This window comes from Lissotriton helveticus, chromosome 4_1 (genome assembly GCF_964261635.1).
Source record: "Lissotriton helveticus chromosome 4_1, aLisHel1.1, whole genome shotgun sequence".
NCBI classification, from domain to species: Eukaryota; Metazoa; Chordata; class Amphibia; order Caudata; family Salamandridae; genus Lissotriton; species Lissotriton helveticus.
Window position 1 is genome coordinate 1,559,245,054 of NC_136063.1, and position 13,844 is coordinate 1,559,258,897.

Genomic DNA, 13,844 nt, shown 5'->3' on the forward strand with positions numbered 1-13,844 from the left:
ATGTGGGCTCAAGTAAAATTGGCAGAACAGCAGGAACTCCAGTTAAGTCAGCAGGCAAATAATCAAGGTGAAGGCAGTGGGGGTAAACCTAGAGGGAGAATGAGCAAAGAAGAGGCAAAGAAAAAGTTTCCCTGTTACAGGTGCGGGAAATTGGGGCATTGAAAAAACGAGTGTGAATTAACATAGAATAATAATGTCCAAACTCAAAACTTGAATCCACAGGCGCAGAATGAAGTGTCACTGAGGCAATCACAATAGTCAGTTACCATCTGCCCCTAAGCCAGATTTTGTGAGTCAAGCCAAATACAGTGTGGACACTGGAAATTGGGAGGGAAGTTGTAAGAAAAAGACGGTAACACCACCGTTTCTTTTGCAAAGACACATTTTTAGAAGAAGACAGTTACTGACGGTGCCTGAGAGGGGGGAAGAGGAATACATACTTGGTGCATCCTTACCGGTAGATCAGTCAGGTCCTTACGTGGAAGGAAAAGTTGAGTGAAATGACATCACCTTCTTGTTGGGCACTGGTGCTACCCGTTCCACTGTGAGAACAGCAGACATCCCAAACCTACCCCTCTCGGGAGAAGCGATCCAAGTAGTGGGCGTTTCTAATAAACAGATCAGGACCCCTGTCACAGAACCAATGGAAGTGTGTATTGGCAAATTTAAAGAAATGCATACATTTGTAGCATGCGATTCCAGTCCTGTAAACTTGCTGGGAAGAGATTTACTGTGCAAAATAAATTGCACAATCTATTGCACCCCAAGTGGTGTTGAGATTCAGACTCTTGATGAAGATGGATTATACAAAATCATGTTAACTGAACACGAAACTGAAATTAAAAAGATGACCCTAAAAGATTTACCAGAAGAACTTCAAAATACTGTAAACCCTGATGTGTGGGATTTTACGGAAAAGAAGTAGGATTAATGGCAAATGTTGATCCAATAAAAGTGACAGTGAAGGAAGGTGCAGTTTTCCCAAATAGCTGACAGTACAAAATGAGCCCAGAAATAAAAGCAGGCGTTGCAGCAGAAATAAAGCGGTTGGTTGAGCAGGGCATTTTAAAAGAAATAATGAGCAGTCCATGTAATTCACATATAATTGGCGCAAAGAAACCAAACGAAAAATATAGGGTAGTCCAAGACCTAAGGAAAATTAATACGATTGTCGTCCCATGTTGCCCAGTAGTAACGAATTCAGCAGTAATTTTGTATCAGATACCATGGAGTGCAGGATGGTTCACTGTCATTGATTTATGCCATGCCTTTATCTACATCCCATTGCACCCAGACAGTAAATTTGTATTCTCGTTTAAATTTGACGAACATGTTTACGTTTGCAATTATGTTCCTCAGGGGTACACGGAAAGTTCATCGATTTTTAACCAGATATTGAAAAAATGTCTTGAATCTTTGGTGCTGCCTGGACAGTCTGTTCCGGTGCAGTATATAGATGACCTACTAGTTGCGTCCAAGACCCAAAATGACTGCATTACTGAATCATTTGGCTGAAGGAGGACATAAAGTGTCACCTGAAAAATTACAGTCCTTTACCACATCAGTCAGATAGAAAGAGGGGTCAGAAGAGTGACTTCAGAAAGAATCAAAATAATTAGAAACATGAAATTACCTCAGACGCAGAAAGAAATCAGAATGTTTCTCGGAGTTGTAGGTTACTGCAGGCAGTGGATTGTATGATTTGCAGTGGTAGCAAAACCCTTGATTAAACTGACAAAGAAACGGGCACGAGATCCAGTCGAATGGGACGATGAAAGCATGACAGCTTTCCTAAAATTACGCAACTGCCTGTGCAAAGCCCCAGCATTAGGGATGCCTGATTATTCAAAACAATTTGCACTGTTTTGTGATACAAGAGACAATTGTGCTCCTTCAGTCCTAAGCCAGACCCATGGTCTAATGCGATGTCCTGTGGCGTATTACTCTGCCACATTGGACCTTGTGGCATCAGCATTACCAGGGTGCCTAAAGTCTGTCACTGCAACTTGTGTAAGTCTTGAGCAGAGTGAATCCATTGTAATAGGACACCCTGTCACTGTATATGTCCCACATGCAGTTGTGATCTTGTTGACACAAACTTGCACACAATACCTCACTCCTAGTCAGTTGACCAAGTATGAGCGAGTCATTCTAGGTGCAGAAAATGTAATAATAGCCAGATGTACTAACCTGAATCCAGCAACCCTGTTACCTAATTCACAGTTTGAAGAGGTGAAAAATTAACTCGAACATGATTGTGTCGACCTCACTGAATACAGTACTAAACCACACCCAGACATATAGGAAGAACCTTTAACAGAATCAGAGTATGAGCTATTTGTAGCTGGCTCATGCATAAGAGATGAGGAAGGAGGATTGAGTCCTGCTTATGCTGTGTGCACATTAGCTAGCATCTTATTTACCAGGAGTCAAGTCTGCACAAGTAACCGAATTGATTGCTTTCATAAACGCGTGCAAAATTGCGAAAACATTGTAAAGCAACCATTTACTCTGATAGTCAGTATGGTTACGGGGTTGTGCATGACTTTGGGCAACTGTGGATGCAAAGGGAGTTCATGACTTCTTCAGAAACCCCTAATAAAAATGGACAGTTTGTAAAAGAATTACTTGAAGCAATCAATTGCCAGAAGAAGTGGCTGTGGTCAAGTGTGCTGCTCACTAATCTGGAAATGACAAAGTGACAGCTGGTAATTGTTATGCTGACCAAGTGGCCCAACATTGTGCCAAAAACAAAATGGCAGTAAACAAGAAAATTGATGCATGTGGAATCAGCTGCCAACTTATGCTGCTAGAGGGGGTAAATACATGGGAGGAAGTGAGAGATTTACAAAATGAAGCTGAACAAAAAGTAAAGGAAATATGGTCGATAATAGGTTGTCAGAGAAGGGCTGAAGATGGTGTCATAATTTAATTGGATGGGAGACCTGTGTTACCAGACTGTATGCTTGCTCCTATGGCTAGGATGTGCCATGGGGACGCACACATAGGTAGAGATGCAATGATAAGACTGTTCAGACAAGATTGGCTTAACGGGAAGTTCAGGAATGTAGCAGAGAGTCTTTGCCACAGATGCTTGGCTTGTCAACAAATGAACCCTTGTAGGAAAACTATAGTTTGCCCTGGGAAAATTGGAAAGGCAGAAGGTCCATTCAAAAGACTCCAACTTGATTTCATTCAGTTACCTGCTTGACGAGGAATAAAATATGTCCTTGTCATTGTTTGCTTATTTTCCAAATGGGTAGAAGCCTACCCGACCAGAAGGAATGACAGCTTAACTGTAGCCAACTCCTTTTAAGAGAGCTCATGCCTAGGTTTGGTTTTCCAGTAACGATTGAATCAGACCAAGGATCTCATTTTAATAATGAAATAATTTGATTATTTTTGTGAAGCATTCAAAATTGAGCAATAGCTGCACTGTGCATACCACCCAGAGGCATCTAGAGTGTTAGAACAACTGAATGGCACGATCAAATTGAGATTGGGAAAGATGTGTGAATCTACCTGATTGGAATAGCCTTCGGCTTTACCTCTTGTCCTGATGGGACAAGAGGTAACACAAGCCAGGACACAAGCTGTTGAATATATCTGATGCTTTGGTATTGGAGTACTGCAAAGAGTTGGCTGAGTATGAGCGTTCTATCTCTCACCAGGTTGGGGAAGACGCTGTGGTCTGACAATCAACTCCATCACATGATTTGAATCCAGGTGATTGGGTAGTGATCAAAGAGCACACCCAAGAGTCATGGCTTGCACCACAGTGGGGAAAACCACACTAAGTAATATTGGTGACCACCACAGCTGTAAAGTGCAAAGGAATTCCAAACTGGATTCATGCCAGCCATACCAAAAGAGTGACAGAACCTGACGAAACAGAGGCTGAAGGTTGTACAGCTGAAGGATCTCAAAAAATCGATCCTGAAGTAGCTGATGAGGAACAACCAAGCACAAGTCAGGATGAGAGGATTCCAGTAGTCGACATACCTAAAGTGACAATAAGAACAATAAGTCAAACATATTGAGATAGTCGGAGTGATAGTGAGGATGAGACAGGAATAGAAGAAGGCACTCAGATTATAGAAAACAAAATCAATATAAAATCTGAGGATCAGATGACGAAAGAGCAATACACTCAGACAGAAGAAAACAGCAACCATATCCCAGAGTCTGAGGAGGGACAGATAGGTACTAGAGAAAATGCTCAGGCAGAAGACAATAAAGAAATTATTAGACCTGAGCAGTACCAGACAGGTATAGAAAAACGTGTTCAGGAACAAGAAGGTGAACAAAACCAAAGTAAAAGCCAATCCCAACAAGCTCCTGAATGAGGTCAGATTAGTATAGAAGAACCCACCCAGGCAGAACCGGAAGAAACAATAAGCCCTGGACAAGGTCAGATAGAGAGGAAAACAGAAGACGAAAATAAGCAAGTGTGTGCCACAACTGAACGAAAACAAAAGAACATCTGAAGAAAATCAGTGCCAGCTACGAGACTCAGAAAATGTGGTGCTTGGCCTAGATTTGTCAAAAGACTGAAATATCGCCTTAAGACAATAAATGAAAAACCTGACCAAGTAGCCGAGGTAACAAGTCAATCTGGACCATCGACCGAGAAACCAAGAAGAATAGTCCACGCTTGAAAGGACTAAATAATAAATTCAAAGGTCCTGAGTGGACATATATAATACTTGAGGACTTTGAAAATCTGGAAATCAGTGATGAGAGTGATGAAGAGCTGATTACTGATGCAATTGACAAAGAAGTGAGACCAACTTGAAATTAAGTCCACAGTTTATTCTGTGTAAAAGTTACAGAGAGGGTCTGAGTCTCCTTAGTCCAAAATGGCAATAATAGAGTTACTGGAAACTCGAAAAGAAATTGTATAAAGACTGACAATAGCAACGACTGCGCCAACACCCTCACCCCTCTCAAGACCTCCACAACCAACCACAGCAACAAGAAAGCATCCTGGTTCACCGAAGACCTCCGGATCTCCAAGCACACCTGTCGGAAACTGGAGAAGAAATGGCTCCACGACCGATCACCAGACAACCACACAGCCCTCAAGAGCGCCACATGCAGACACCACTAACTCATCAGGACCGCCAAGAGGACTGCCTTCAAGGACCGCCTAGACAACAACGCACACAACACCAAAGAGCTCTTCAGCATCGTGAAAGAACTCTCCAACCCCAGCTCCATCACCAATGACATCCCAACTTCACAAGACCTGTGTGACTCCCTGGCCACCTTCTTTCACCGCAAGATCACCGACATGCACGACAGCTTCAACTCCATCCCCCCGCAACCACCACCAAGCCCGCCACCCCTGCGACCATCACCCGCACCAGCCGCCTGACCGCCTGGTCCAGCATCACCATCGAGGATACCATCAAAACCCTGAACTCCATCCACTCTGGATCCCCTTCGGACCCCTGTCCTCAGCACGTCTTCAACAAGGCCTGCACGATCATCACACCCCACCTCCGGAAAACAATCAACTGTTCCTTCGAGACAGCAACCTTCCCAGAAAGCTGGAAGCACGCCGAGTTCGAAGCCCTCCTGAAGAAGCCCAAAGCGGACCCCAAAGACCAAAAGAACTTCCGGACCGTCTCCCTGCTCCCATTCCCGGCAAAAGTGACTGAGAAGATTGTCAACAAACAGTTGACCCGTTACCTCGAAGACAACAACATCCTGGACCCTTCCCAATCTGGGTTTCGCAGCAACCCCAGCACCGAGACCGCCCTCATTGCCGCCACTGACGACATCAGGACCCTGATGGACAAAGGAGAAACAGCCGCCCTCATCCTCCTGGACCTCTCAGCAGCCTTCGACACAGTCTGCCACCGCACCCTATCAGCACGCCTCCATGACGCCGGTATTCAAGAGAAGGCCTTGGCCTGGACCACATCCTTCCTCTCCGGCAGAACCCAGAGCGTCTGTCTCCCACCCTTCCGCTCAAAAACCACAAGATCATCTGCGGCGTCCCACAGGGATCCTCCCTCAGCCCGACGCTGTTCAATATCTACATGGCACCCCTCGCCCACGTCGCACGACAACATAACCTCAACATCATCACCTATGCCGACGACACCCAGCTGATCATATCCCTCACCGAAGACCCCCACACCGCCAAAACCGACTTCCACAGAGGAATGAAGGCCGTCGCAGACTGGATGAAGGATAGCAGACTTAAGCTGAACTCAGACAAGACGGAGGTCCTCATCCTCGGACCCACCCCTTCAGCCTGGGACGACTCCTGGTGGCCCACATCGCTAGGAACAGCCCCAGAACCCACCGACCACGCACGTAACCTGGGAGTCATCCTCGACTCCACTCTCTCCGTGACCAGGCAAGTCAACGCCGTCTCCGCGTCCTGCTTCAACACCCTCAGAATGCTCCACAGGATCTTCAAGTCGATCCCCATCGACACAAGAAAAACCATCACCCAGGCCCTCGTCACCAGCAGACTCGACTACGGGAACGCCCTCTACTCAGGAACAACAATCCAGCTCCAGAGACGACTACAACGAATCCAGAATGCCTCGGTTCAAATAATCCTCGACGTCCCCCACCGCAGCCACATCACACCCCACCTGAGAGGCATGCACTGGCTCCCAGTCAACAAGAGGATCACCTTCAAGCTACTCATCCACGTACACAAAGCGCTACACAACACCGGACCTATCTACCTCAACAACCGACTCAGCTTTCACACCCCCACCCGAAGCCTCCGCTCAGCCAACCTCGCCCTCGCCACAGTCCCTCGCATCCGGAGAACCACCATCGGTGTCAGGTCTTTCTCCTACCTCGCCGCCAAGACCTGGAACACTCTCCCTACCAGCCTATGACAGACCCAGGACCTACTGGCCTTCAGAAGACTCCTCAAGACCTGGCTCTTCGATCAGTAGCACCCCCCCCCCGCGCCTTGAGACCCTCACAGGTATGTAGCGCGCTTTAGAAATTAGTGATTGATTGATTGAGCATCATCATCAAAGCTTTATTCGACGGATTGTCATAAAAGCAGAATCCATGACGCCGGTATTCAAGAGAAGGCCTTGGCCTGGACCACATCCTTCCTCTCCAGCAGAACCCAGAGCGTCTGTCTCCCACCCTTCCGCTCAAAAACCACAAGATCATCTGCGGCGTACCACAGGGATCCTCCCTCAGCCCGACGCTGTTCAATATCTACATGGCACCCCTCCCCCACGTCGCACGACAACATAACCTCAACATCATCACCTACGCCGACGACATCCAGCTGATCATATCCCTCACCGAAGACCCCCACACCGCCAAAACCGACTTCCACAGAGGAATGAAGGCCGTCGCAGACTGGATGAAGGACAGCAGACTTAAGCTGAACTCAGACAAGACGGAGGTCCTTATCCTCGGACCCACCCCTTCAGCCTGGGACGACTCCTGGTGGCCCACATCGCTAGGAACAGCCCCAGAACCCACCGACCACGCACGTAACCTGGGAGTCATCCTCGACTCCACTCTCTCCATGACCAGGCAAGTCAACGCCGTTTCCGCGTCCTGCTTCAACACCCTCAGAATGCTCCACAGGATCTTCAAGTCGATTCCCATCGACACAAGAAAAACCGTCACCCAGGCCCTCGTCACCAGCAGACTCGACTACGGGAACGCCCTCTACTCAGGAACAACAATCCAGCTCCAGAGACGACTACAACGAATCCAGAATGCCTCGGTTCAACTAATCCTCGACGTCCCCCACCGCAGCCACATCACACCCCACCTGAGAGGCATGCACTGGCTCCCAGTCAACAAGAGGATCACCTTCAAGCTACTCATCCAGGTACACAAAGCGCTACACAACACCGGACCTATCTACCTCAACAACCGACTCAGCTTTCACACCCCCACCCGAAGTCTCCGCTCAGCCAACCTCGCCCTCGCCACAGTCCCTCGCATCCGGAGAACCACCATCGTCGTCAGGTCTTTCTCCTACCTCGCCGCCAAGACCTGGAACACTCTCCCTACCAGCCTATGACAGACCCAGGACCTACTGGCCTTCAGAAGACTCCTCAAGACCTGGCTCTTCGATCAGTAGCACCCCCCCCCCCCAGCGCCTTGAGACCCTCACAGGTATGTAGCGCGCTTTAGAAATTAGTGATTGATTGATTGAGCATCATCATCAAAGCTTTATTCGACGGATTGTCATAAAAGCAGAATCCATTACGTAAAATGTCCAGTAAAAACAGATAAAATGAGTAGCATCTTTCAAATGTAAAAACAAACCATTTAAAAGATTATAAAAACAACAATATTAAATGAATGTTCGCTCATATAAACACAACTCTGAATACAAATAAAGATGGTACAACGAGCAATATAATTAATTTGTGTGCCATAATCATATGTAAACTCATCTATATAATGTTTATAAGGGATTTGGGGATATAATACATAATGTACATTGATCATAATGCCACAGTCACTTTGGATCTTATAATCCATGCCCAACTTAAAAATGTGGCTAAAGAATGAGAAGTGGTAACCATACTTCTATACGAAGTAATCTCAGAGCCACATCACATTTACTGGTGCTCAGAGTTCGGCAAATAGGAGCCAGCCATATTTGCCAAGGAACTATATAGGCGGGGCACACAAATAACAAATGGGACAAAGACTCTGGACTTTCATTGCAACTGGGGCAAAAAGTATCCATAGCTGCCACCCACCTTGCAGTAAACGATTTGACGGTTAAGGTGCCCACTCTCAGTTGAAACAAAAGCTTCCTATCATGTGGCTTTGTGATAGCGTCCCAATAAGCCTCTAATTTTTATAATGGTTTAGCCATAAGGAATTGACGAGGGATCACAACTCCTTAAAGTGTTGGCATCCACCCATCCCCAGTAAATTTCCTTCATTTGCTCTCTCGACGGGAACCGGGTGTTATCAGCGTTCTCCCATAAGGCCACCAAACCAATATTTGTTATAATACAGATCTAACCTGCTGTAACCAAGAAATGTTCTTAAAAAGATCAGCTCTTATTAGATCTTTAAAGCCCTCAGCATAAGGAGACAATTCAGGGCTTGTCCAGATTCTCCCCCAGTACATCAGGGGGCATAGTCTAGCACTGTCTGCTCCACCCCTTATAAAACTGCACTGACAACTTTCATATTGTAAATGGTCAAAGCTGGACTGACTGGTTTAGTGAAGGGTGCATTGAACTCGGCTAATATGGTACACGCTAGCCGGCGATGTTTCAATGTGGCCATGTTCAGATGCTTACCCCAGTTCACATTGTCCTGAATAATGATGCCTAAATATGTGAAGTCTTTCACCTTCTCCAGAGGGCGCTTATTCAGCAGCATTGTTCCTCCTGAGGATTTTTGCGGATTAAATGTCATAAATTTTGTTTTTGAGACATTTATCTCGAGACCACGCAAAAGGCAAACTTCTTCAAAAAGTATTAGTGCACGCTGTAAGCCGCTCAGAGTTTTTGCTATTAGGAGGGTGTCATCGACGAACATAACCATATAAATCTTTGGGGGCTGGTGTAAATCTGGTGTAAATCTCGTACCGGGGGTGTACTACGATCATGCTGCCTACGAGTGTTTATAGGAAACCCTACACCCAATGTTGTGTGCCTGATTTGGTTCTGTGGTATGTCTGGTTTTAAAATAGATGCATAGGTGGATCCACCCATTAATGTAAGTTATTTTCTAAGACCATTTACTTCTCCGCTGACTTCATGATGTAGGGCAAGAATCTTGGGCCGGGCACCTATAGAAGTTAAAGCAGTATAGTTTCCCTATCTAAATATTTGATTATGATGCTCCGACTGATTTACTCTATGGTTAGAATTTTCTATAGGGGGACGGATCCTTTGAGATAAAGTATCAACCTTCGAGGATAGTTCTACCAATTTCAGTCGCATTAGTGTTACTTCCGCTTTTAACTCACCAATAAGAGCGGGAAGCCCCTGTAAATCAGTGATATTACATATGTGAGGTGATAGAGGAGTGCTACAAGATGACATCACGGGATTGTTTACAACCTCATCTGCCCTTCCTTGCTCTTGCAAATCTATAAGGGGTGAGAATCTATTTGTACAAACAACTCTTATTTCCCCTACTTAAGAGGATCCAGCCTTGCTTTCCCCTAAAGTACTACCTTTTCCTGTCGGACCCTCCTTTTGGGGCTCTAAGATGTCACCCTTACTCGTTTTGTGGAACATTGCAGGGATTGTTATCTGTTGGGCTATGGTGGTTTTAGCTAGATGGGAGGAGCCTGCGGCAATATCACTACTAGGAACTTGGATAGATGTTTCACTGGATAAAACATCCTCACATTCGCGTATCAGCAAATCTATCCTATCCCGGGTACAACTATTAGCTGTTTGCTTCAACTTTAGAGATTTCCTCACCCTTTTTCCCTTAGAGTCTCTACCACTCTGCCCCCCCCATAGCTCCACTGATACCATCCATGGTTTTTATAATCCCTGTACTTGGACTCCACTCTTATACAAATTAATAATAATGTCTTAGTTCCCCAGTCAGAAGCCGACGGATAGAAGATAAAACAGAACAGTACTGCTTCCTTAGACAGAAAAAGTGTTCCAGTACAGCTTCAGGATTTTAGGGGTATACAGTCAACTCACCCAACCCGGGGGCTATAGGCAGTGTTCACACTATCTTCCTCAGTATCAGGATATAAAGCCAGGAGCCCTGGCCCAGCCCAGCCTCTTCCCGGCGAGGACGGGCAAGGATGGGCCCACCCTTGGCCCGGGGTTGCCCCGGGCTCGCCCACGCTCGCCCACGCTCGCCCACGCTCGCCCACGCGTGTCCCGCACCGGGGGAGCCCCTGGGAGATGAAGTCTGGGGCAGTCCGCACTCCACTCTTGAGAGCAAATGTGGCGATGTCCGATGGTGGCTGGAAATGCAGCTTAGCAGGTGTAGCAGCGGAGAGAAAAGGCAGAGGGCGACTGAGAACAGCAATATCTTACTTGATGGCTGCTAACAAACTAAATGACACTAGTACACATGGAAAGGTAGAAAACCTTAAACCAGACAGAGTAGATTTAGAAGCACCAGATGAGATAGAATTACACCATAGCACATTTAGAAATGAGATGGATTTAAATGTTTTTGCTACTTTGTTAGTACATTATGTAGAAACTATGAAAATTAGTGATTGCTACGTCAGTATGAACTTACCGACATCAGTAGCAGAAGGAGTAACATATCATCATTTACCACTGACATATGGTATTTCATGTAGTATTTTAGCTAGCTTGTTTTATAGAACTGAAAAGTTACAATATTATTATTCTAACATGGATGTGATTTTTTTCTGAAATTCCAATATGTAGAAACATGAACACTGTCCTTAGCAGTAAAGACTCACAGTTTATGGGAGAATTTTTCTTAGCAATGAAAACAATAGATATAGCTGAAGCACATAACGGAAATTTAACATGCAAGTTATATGAACAAGAAAACGTGTTTTTTAATCTAGAAGAGACAGGATTTCTATAGAAAAGCCACTGAACCGAAACCCAAGATACCCAAGTGGGCTGAAAGGGAGGATCTATTTGCAACTGGCAAGATTCATGCTGCTATGAACCTGGGCTTTGAAAAGGAGGGGAACATCTGTCTCCAAAGGTTAACAATGTATTCATCGGTTCCAGTGAATGTGAACACAATTTCCTGATAATTGGGTTTGGGAACTAAAAGGGAGAACTGATCCAATATTTCTTGGAGTTTATTATATTTGTGGGAACAAAGCTTACTTTAAGCTGCCTGATCATTGGTAATGGAGTTGCTTTTTCAGAATAGTATTCCCGAAGGTATCCCATGTAAATAGAATCACTTTAATCATCTAAGACAATAATATACTAACACGTAATAAAAGAGCTCGTTTTTCAGAAATTGTAGGTGATATATTTAGTGCATTGATACCTTCAGTGGGGGTAATTCTGAATACACAAAGAATTTGTAAATTGTCTACAGTGGTGGATGACTTATCGACTGACACTGCTGGAGGATTCTTACTGATCAATACTGAATTAGTTGCGATAAGACTAATGGTTTTGCAAAATCGTCTTGCTCTTGATATATTATTGGCAAAAGAGGGTGGAGTCTGTAGAATTCTGAAGGCGCAAAATTGTTGCACTTACATACCTAATAAAAGTATTGAAATTGGAAGGTATGTCAGAAATATCACTCATTTGGAAGAAGAATTGAAATCACTGGAGGGTGACAGTGCATGGGAGAGACTAACTGATGGTCTCTCCTCTGTAAGTAGGTTTTCTAATGAAGGAAAAAGTATTGTAGGTAGAATACTGATCCCAATAATGGGAATAGGCCTACTGATTTTAATGATAATGATTTGGTGCAAATGCTGCAGAAACAGAAGGTGGCATGCAGTAAATGAGAAAAGAAAGAAAAGAAAAGAAAATATGATGAAATTCAGCTTGAAGAAATGTAAAGGGGATATTTACAAAAGAATGAGGGGTTAATAGAAGAAATTGAATTGGGAAACTGCTGAAGTTGGCATCTGGTTCCCTAATTAGTGATGGTATAGAATACCATCAAACAGGGGATTGATGGAGCAAGGTTTCATACGTAAAGAAGCTTAACCGGATTCAATCCTCTCGAAATAACATGTAACTTATTAATCAACATGTTTTGTGTATACTAAAACCTGCATTTCACGACATTTTAGTATCTGGGGAAGCTTGACAATATGCTTTTACTAACAGTAACCCGAGTGACTTAATATGGCCGTCGAAAACGCGGGAACGTTTCTGCGCATGCATCTGCCACATCTACATGGTGTGACGTATCTTTTGCTTGGTGAGAATTTCTTGCAGCTGCACACTAGTGCCAAGATGACCACTTCATGTCTCACACATTTATGCACATGCTCCTGCTCGAACTAAAACTTTTGTGTTCTGCTTAACTATTAATGCTATAGTTAAAATAAAGTAATGGATTAGACTGGAAATAAGTGGTATACAGTGCATTCATTTATTTTCGTATTCTAATATGTTTCTTTTTGACTTCTTTAATAGCTCATATTTCGGCCTGAAGGGTGACTTGAATCGCCATATTGAAATCCCTCTGTGCATGTGCTGGGACCACTGAGAGACCTTGAGCGGTGGCATTGAAACCCTGCCAAAGACCGTCTTACCCGGGATGCACCTGGGAATCTAACCCCATGACCTGGACAAAGGAAGACAACTTGCAAATTTGTTTAAAATTGTATATTAAAATGAAATAATATTGCTGGGTGGAATAAAATCATGGGAAAGTAAAATTATGGGTGGGAACATTGATCATCTTTATTGAATGAAAATGATTTCATACTGGTATGGTGTGATGACCTCTCCTCGCTTTTCTGACCAATCAAATGAAGTGGATACACAAATTTGCAACACTGGGGAGTGGTACATTGCCCCGCAAAATAGTATAACTAAGATAGGCTTAGTCAATTAGATTGTCCGACTTGTCACAGACCTGTCACTAGCCCAACGTATGCTGAAGGAGAATCGAGAGCATAGGGCTGGTCAAGCGCTCTGTCAGAAGAATCGGGGGTTTTACTGAGGGAGAAGATTCGATGACCCAGTCGGGGTCCGAGTATTAGCCGCAGAGAGGGGCGTGACACTGGCATTGCACTTAGCTGGCGATACCTGTCCTGACCTGCACCTGTCCTGTTCTGTTGGCACCTGATTAGACAGGAGACTTTTTCTTGTCCCAGCCCATGGCCAGGGTTGGTCCCCACACCATTCTTGGTAAATATAATCTGTGTGGTATGTCCTTGTACCGATTTCCTTTCTCACCCTTCCCAGGTA

The 13,844-nt window shown here is 44.8% G+C and overlaps 1 long non-coding RNA gene across 1 annotated transcript in view; it reads left to right on the forward strand.

Annotated features, from left to right (window-relative positions):
* Nucleotides 1–13,184, forward strand: part of LOC144827597 (uncharacterized) — a 54,979-nt gene extending 41,795 nt beyond the window's left edge. The window contains exon 3 of the long non-coding RNA XR_013610258.1: nucleotides 13,065–13,184. This is a non-coding gene — a long non-coding RNA (uncharacterized LOC144827597). The remainder of the gene's footprint in view (nucleotides 1–13,064) is intronic.
* The last annotated feature ends 660 nt before the right edge of the window (nucleotides 13,185–13,844 follow it).